We start from the raw sequence: 7557 nt of genomic DNA, 5'->3' as shown, positions 1-7557 counted from the left end.
CATATGTCTTCTAAATGCAGACCAGTTGGCGGACAAAATAAACGTCCTTGTACAATTAGAGAAAGATATGAGTCGTAAACAGTTAACTGAGATATTTAGGGTGGGAACATCTACAATTTTAGACAAAAAAATGTCTTCACTTATAAAATTTCGTTTCTGTCTGCGGGAATGAAGATGGGACTTCGTCGACAAAAGCGATGAAAACGGAAGATAACAAAGAGCTTGAAAAGGCCGTATTCAAGAGGTTTTTGCAGCAGCAAGCACTAGGAAACCATCTTTCATGGCAGATAGTTTGCGAAAAACAAAACTTTTAGCCAAGAAAATCGGTAGCTTGTGTTCATCTAAAGCGAGAATTGGTTGGCCACGAAATTTCAAGGCAAGTCACAGTATTCGTGAGTTGGATTCAAGTGGTGAAAACTATCAGCACACCCAAAAGCAGCAGAAAATTTAATTGAAAGATGCAGAATTGAAGCAGAACCTTACGACCCAGAATATTTATACAATGCATATGAGACAGACCTTATTTGGAAGAATTTGCCTGAAACAACTTTAACTTCTAAAAGAGAAACAAATGCTGCTAGCGATAAGGTTAGACGAGACCGTTTTACCGCTCTGACCTGTGTTATCTCTACGGGAAACCACAAAAGAACCCTTTTGTGGATAGAAAAATCGAAAAATTGGGCTTTCAAAATGTGAAGAAGCTTCACATCTTTTGCAAGGATCAACCAAAGACATGGATCAATGCTACTTTGCTTTCCGAATGATACGATTCAAGTTTCACACCTGAAGCACAAAAACACAAAAAGGCCATAGGGAAAGAACGCAGTAAGGTGATGATGGGCAAGGCGCTCACCCACCCCAAAAAAAGCCTTCTTGATAGATAAGATGGTCGTTTGAAAAACTCTTCCTGCTGCCAAGAGTTTTCTGCAGCTAATGAATCAGTCGGTTATTGTAACTACGAAGCGACGTTACAGCAGACAACTGTCTTGACACAGTGCTGAAATGGATGGAACGGCAGCCTGAGTATGACCATATACAGCCCGCCCGGTTGGCCGTGCGGTCCAACGCACGGCTTTCCCGGCGGGAAGGAGCGCCTGGTCCCCGGTACGAATCCGCCCGGCGGATTTGTGTCGAGGTACGGTGAACCGGCCAGCCTGTGGATGGTTTTTAGGCGGTTTTTCATCTGCCTCGGCGAATGCGGGGTGGTTACCCTTATTCTGCCTCAGTTCCACTATGTCGGCGATTGCTGCGCAACCAATTCTCCACGTACACGTACACTACAATTACTCTACCGCGCAAACATAGGGGTTACACTAGTCTGCTGTGAGACGTTCCCTGGGGGGTCCACCGGGGACCGAACCGCACAATAACCCTGGGTTCAGTGTGGGGCGGCGGAGGGGTGAAGTGTACTGCGGTGTTCGTCGTGGGGTTGTGGACCACTGCGGCTGCGGCGGAGACGGAGCCTCTCCGTCTTTTCTAGGTCCCCGGTTAACATACAATACAATGACCATATCCAGATGCTGCCCGTCAAGCGGACGAGAGACTTCGGTGCTGGAAACTATGACGTTAATTAACTGTCACACACAAAGGACGTATGTGCATGTCTTCAATGTGTAGTGCACTCGGCACAAACGACTATAAGTTTCACCACTTGTTATCTGACGGGGGATCCCTGCAGTCCACTGAAGCACTCACCTAGGTCTCCGACTCTACTCCGATAACCAAACGCACTCATCTGGATGCGATGCTTTGGTTGCCGTCCTCTTCACCACAGGGAAAGACCCCTTATCTGTATCGCCACAACTGCTCATATACAAAGACAGTAGGTTTTCCAAATAGCCCAGTGCAATGGAAAAGAATCTCCCAGCTACCTCCAACGTGGCTGCTGGCCAGCAACCGATTCACTCCTCTCTGCATTAACGAGTCCTTGTAGCTCCAACTGCGACGTGTTAGGCCTGCCACGCCCATCCAAAACGAGTTGTCCCAGCACCACATATCTGGCCTGGCAATGACTGCCCAAGATTAGTCAGTGCTTGTATTAAAACTGCCCTCGGAGGCTTTAGTCGTCGCCGCTGCATCTCCGTTTCCAATGTCGCCGTCTCCAGGCTAGGCACCCTTCCACAACCTCTGATGTCGCATCACCCCGGTCACGACCCATGTCGACAACTACCGATGGGCCACGTGCTTCCCGGCCACTCCATCGCAGCCCCAGCGCTGGCCAATGGGAGATGCGGAATTCTGACAGCGGAGCAGGTGAGTCCCTTCCTCTGTCTTGCATCGCCTCATCTCACCTCAGAGTGGCATTAACTGCGGCACCAAAGCCGCCGACGGCGCCCTCTGGCCACACAGTACTACTGCCAGAGGAGCACTGTTGTGCCCATCTGGGTGGAAAGGAAGAACTAAGTACCGCGAATAACAAATTCGTGACACATGCTTCTCAAATTCCAAACTTCCCATCCACCTTCGCGCTTCTGAATTTACACACCTTGACTCGTAGAATTTTGTCCTTTCTTTGGTTATTTGTCTCCCTTGGCAGTATCATTCTGGGGATCCGAATGCGTCACTAGTCATGCCCCATGACCTACTAATATACATTATGTGTCCTTAATGTTGTGGTTTCTAAAATGGTTCAAATGGCTCTGAGCCCTGTGGGACTTAACATCTGAGGTCATTAGTCACCTAGAACTTAGAACTACTTAAACCTAACTAACCTAAGGACATCAAACACATCCATGCCCGAAGCTGGATTCGAACCTGCGACCGTAGCGGTCGCGCGGTTCCAGACTGAAGTGCCTAGAACCGCTTGACCACAACGGCCGGCTTGTGGTTTCTTTTGCCTCACGCCGTTCATAATTGTTGATTCTTCTGTGTTTTATGGGCAGTTTCCAATAAGAGTGTACCACCAACCTCTGTCCGCTACTTCGCTCTCTGGGAACGAGGGTGACTGACTTGTACTACAACTCTTCGGCCGCCATGCATTTGACATAAGCGCGACTATCGAAACAGATCTTGAAGGTTAGATAATTAAAAATTTTACCGTTTGGTTTTACACTCAGGTACTTAGTTTTCAGCATTAACTGTCTCTCTTCCGAACTGAAGGTCATATATGTAAATAATTCCGGTTAATGTATTGACTTTATTCTCAGGACTGACTTGCCCTGTCTTATGTATGTATATTTTCTGAAAAGTTTTTTTTAAAGACACGTTGCAGCCATTATTAAGCGACTCTCAATACAACTTGCAGCAAGCTAAGGTCACAGTCGGGCACGGGCAGTTTTAATTAACCGACATTTCATTACAGCGGACATTCCACATGCAGTGAAAGTTGCATTCGACATTAAATCCTTCCGCTGCGGTCCATAAATTCTCCGCGGAATTCTCTCTACCTCGTTCATAATGACGCAGTGTACGGAGGTACTTGGAGAATGGGGAAAGAGCAGTTGGCAAGCCAAAGCTTACCTGAGTTGGTAAAGCTTTGTCAGTGAGATGCAAGTCTCCCTTCCCACGTCTAGTCAGGTAAATAGTTTTATCCATAATTTTAGGTTTTATAATACCCACAAAAACGGATATTCTTACATGAATACTCCTAGCCTGCTTTCTTTCCTTGCGATTTTACCATTCTTGATCAATACCATTGATGTACGTGTGTGGGGGGTGGATCATCGGTAAAAATCTCAGATCTTGTCGGCGATTACTTGAAATTAACAAAACATTTGTTTTTTAATATTACTAGATAAAATACAATAATTTCTAAAACTTCCGATTTAGATTGTGCATGCAAGAGCACTGTACTCTGTCGTCATATCTGCACAGGCCGCCTCTTATGCTGGTCAGTAGAATGTGCAAGTGTCCGACCTCCGAGCTCTGGACGAGGACGTCAAATTGCTTTCTGCCTACTAGTGTTTTCACCGTCCTTCAACCACTTCCCATCGATGCTCATGATAATAGCAGACGAACACCCGACCCGATTCTCATTTCGAAGCATCGGATCATAAAAACCCACCGATTTTCTGTCACTTAGGACAGTAGACCCATGTTGTCGCAAAGATGAATCTCCATTTGTTTTTGCTCCTCTTACATACTTTCTGTTGTGGACTGGCAAGACAGCCAATCCACAGTGACGGGTAGCCGAAAGGCACGCGTTTAAGCTCACGCAGGCTGGCGTGAGGCATGGAACAGGTAAGAAAATTTATAGTAGCAAAGAACGTAAGTAACTACGGGAATACTTAACTTTAATCCATAATTGGTGAACATCGGTCTGGCGGTACATGCATCACAAGATAAATAGCAAATGATAATAGCGCATTGCTAGGTCGTAGCAAATGACGTAGCTGAAGGCTATGCTAACTATCGTCTCGCCAAATGAGAGCGCAATTTGTCAGTGAACCATCGCAAAGTCGGCTGTACAACTGTGGCGAGTGCTAGGACGTCTCTCTAGACCTGCTGTGTGGCGGCGCTCGGTCTGCAATCACTGATAGTAGCGACACGCGGGTCCGACGTACACTACCGGACCGCGGCCGATTTAAAGGCTACCACCTAGCAAGTGTGGTGTCTGGCGGTGACACCACACTTTCCTTACCGTGTCGTGAGTCAGCAAGACCTCCCATCGGCGTTCCGTTACGGGGTGGGCAGTGATCATAAATTTTCCTCTCATCTGTGTATGTCCATGGACATTATTGGTCCTTAATGGCCGGCCGAAGTGGCCGTGCGGTTAAAGGCGCTGCAGTCTGGAACCGCAAGACCGCTACGGTCGCAGGTTCGAATCCTGCCTCGGGCATGGATGTTTGTGATGTCCTTAGGTTAGTTAGGTTTAACTAGTTCTAAGTTCTAGGGGACTAATGACCTCAGCAGTTGAGTCCCATAGTGCTCAGAGCCATTTGAACCATTTGGTCCTTAATGCTTTCAAACAATGTAAAGACATTCCACTATTTGACAACACATTCTGTTCGTTTCTGAATCGTCTAAAGCCAAAGAAAATACACATCTCAAAGCGCTGTCTTCGTAATACATTTGTGGAGGTGACTTGACAATGCCTCTGGTCTGACCTGCGAATGGATAATTACTGATGACTGTGCCTCGTTATTACTCTTCTATAGTGTTTTTCTATTGAACAGTAACGACTGGAAGGGTGACATAGGTTGAAACCCAATGCAGGAACAAAACCAATTCATCTTCAATAGCATCAAGATGTCTGTATGTCTTAACGTTAATATTCAACATGGATCAGCGTCACCAATATGCTGTCATCCCGCTATAAATGTTTTATAAGTATGAAATTCAAAGACAGTGGCACAGATTCTGGTGTCATCACTACCTGTATTCCTGTCATCAACTAGATACTAATAATGAAAATTCCTTTCAGCATCAAGATTCTAATGAATTGTCTCATCTACAGATCTTATTCATTATTATGATTCTATTACTTCCGAGTTATATTCTATGTTTCAGTGGTTGACATACTGTAGTGAAAACCAATAGCCGTGAGGCATATATTGTCTTATCTTGGGTACATACTCTACGTATATCTCTTTACACTGTTGTGGCACCTTACATGGGAAATTCAAGTATTTGTCATTATGTCTACAGAGAAATTTGTAATCGCGAAAATAACGCTGCAATTAACATCACGCCTCTGTATAATATCCGTCAGTCCCTGTGCATTTATATCATCTCGCCGACCAGGCGTGGCCGAACGGTTCTAGGCGCTTCAGTTTGGAACCGCGCGACCGCTACGGTCGCATGTTCGAATCCTGCCTCGGGCATGGATGTTTGTGATGTCCTTAGGTTAGTTATAGGTTTAAGTAGTTCTAAGTTCTAGGGGATTGATGACCTCAGATGTTGTCCGTTAGTGCTCAGAACCATTTGAACCATTTCTTTGTATCAACTTTTGACAATGTAATTCCATGCTCTAAGATGCATAGCAGCATCGTACACATCTGCTATATCAGCGTCTTCACAACACTGTGAAAGAGGTGTTCCTTCATAGAGTCCAAAACGTGAAAATTACGCGTAGGCCGCTAGGACTGTGCGATGGGTGCTCATCAGCTAATAAGTAACATTTTCAATGCTCTGTAGTGCTTCACCAACTGCATGAGCGCGAGCATTATCCCGAAGCAAGACCGCAACTTTGAAAGCTCCACTTTTCTTTTCGGTTTGAGTCAGGCTACACATCTCGCATAAGTTTACTGTAGCTGTAACTGTTCACCGTTCGACCCTCGCTATTGTAATAAACCAGCACTGGTCCTTTCATATCCGAAGGCATTGTTAAGACAAACGCTCCTGCGGAAGCTTGGTATTTGAAATTTTTGCTGGGGGCTAAGATAAATATTTGAACAGCATATCTTCCATTCGGCTGGTTCATAGTAATGGACCCACGTCCCACAACGGTTTCTGTGAGACTGTTAAGTATTGTCGTCCGTGTTTGAAATGCTTTGCCAACAGTCTTGCCGCAGTGGTAACACCGGTTCCCGCCAGATCACCGAAGTTAAGCGCTGTTGGGCTGGGCTAGCACTTGGATGGATGACCGTCCAGTCTGCTGAGTTGCTGTTGGCAAGCGGGGTGCACTCAGCCCTTGAGAGACAAACTGAGGAGCTACTTGACTGAGAAGTAGCCGCTTCGGTCACGAAAACTGGGAATGGCTGGGAGAGCGGTATGCTGACCACATGCCCCTCCGTGTCAGCATCCATGACGCCCCTGTGCTGAGAGGATGACATGGCGCCCGGTCGGTATAATTGGGCCTCCAAGGCCTGTTCGGACGCAGTTTTAAAATGCGAAATGTGCAAAAGATCCTATTTCTGTTTGTCATTTGACGTCGTAAATGAGTACCAACTTTGTGACAATTCAGAGATACACAGACAAATGCAAATCCTGAAGCGAGGCTAAAGCTCAACTCATACGCAACATCACTGATTCTGGCACAACGAGTACCACAAATCATTTTCTCAGCCGAATAAGATTCCTTAAAGCTGCGAAGGAACGTAAAATAACAGACAAAATACGAAAAGGAGATATTCCAAAGGAGTTGAAAATTGGGAGTGTGAATGAAAAGCTGGACAAAACCAAAAATACATGGAATGAACATCTACAATGAATGGATCCAGAGAGGCTACAACATGAGATAAAGAACTTTAAACCAAAAGGGAGAAAAGGACCTGGAAGACCGAGAAAAATGTGGTCGACGGTTCAATCCCGCGTCCCGCCATCCTGATTTAGGTTTTCCGTGATTTCCATAAATCGCTCCAGGCAAATGTCGGGATGGTTCCTCTGAAAGGGCACGGCCGACTTCCTTCCCCGTCTTTCCCTGATACGATGAGACCGATGACCTCGCAGTTTGGTCTCTTTCCACAAACAACCCAATTCCAAAAATGTGGTAACCGTATTGGGCCACGTCTTTCCTAAGTACGGAAAGTGCCGGAGAAAAAGGTTTTCCATTTGATTTCTTTTTCTGCCCAATACGACAAATACAGTAGAACAGTGTTATTCCTGTTTAAGGCCGAATGTGCAACCCGAACTTTTTTCCTTTGTTTCCTCCTACATATCTCACTAAGAGACGATTAA

The 7557-nt window shown here is 45.8% G+C and overlaps 1 pseudogene; it reads left to right on the top strand.

Moving 5' to 3' along the window:
* The first annotated feature begins 6433 nt into the window (after positions 1-6433).
* LOC124799829 lies at positions 6434-6552 on the top strand (annotated as a pseudogene).
* Positions 6553-7557: the final 1005 nt, after the last annotated feature.

This window comes from Schistocerca piceifrons, chromosome 5 (genome assembly GCF_021461385.2).
Source record: "Schistocerca piceifrons isolate TAMUIC-IGC-003096 chromosome 5, iqSchPice1.1, whole genome shotgun sequence".
Taxonomy (NCBI): domain Eukaryota; kingdom Metazoa; phylum Arthropoda; class Insecta; order Orthoptera; family Acrididae; genus Schistocerca; species Schistocerca piceifrons.
This window is presented reverse-complemented; position numbering and strand designations above follow the sequence as displayed.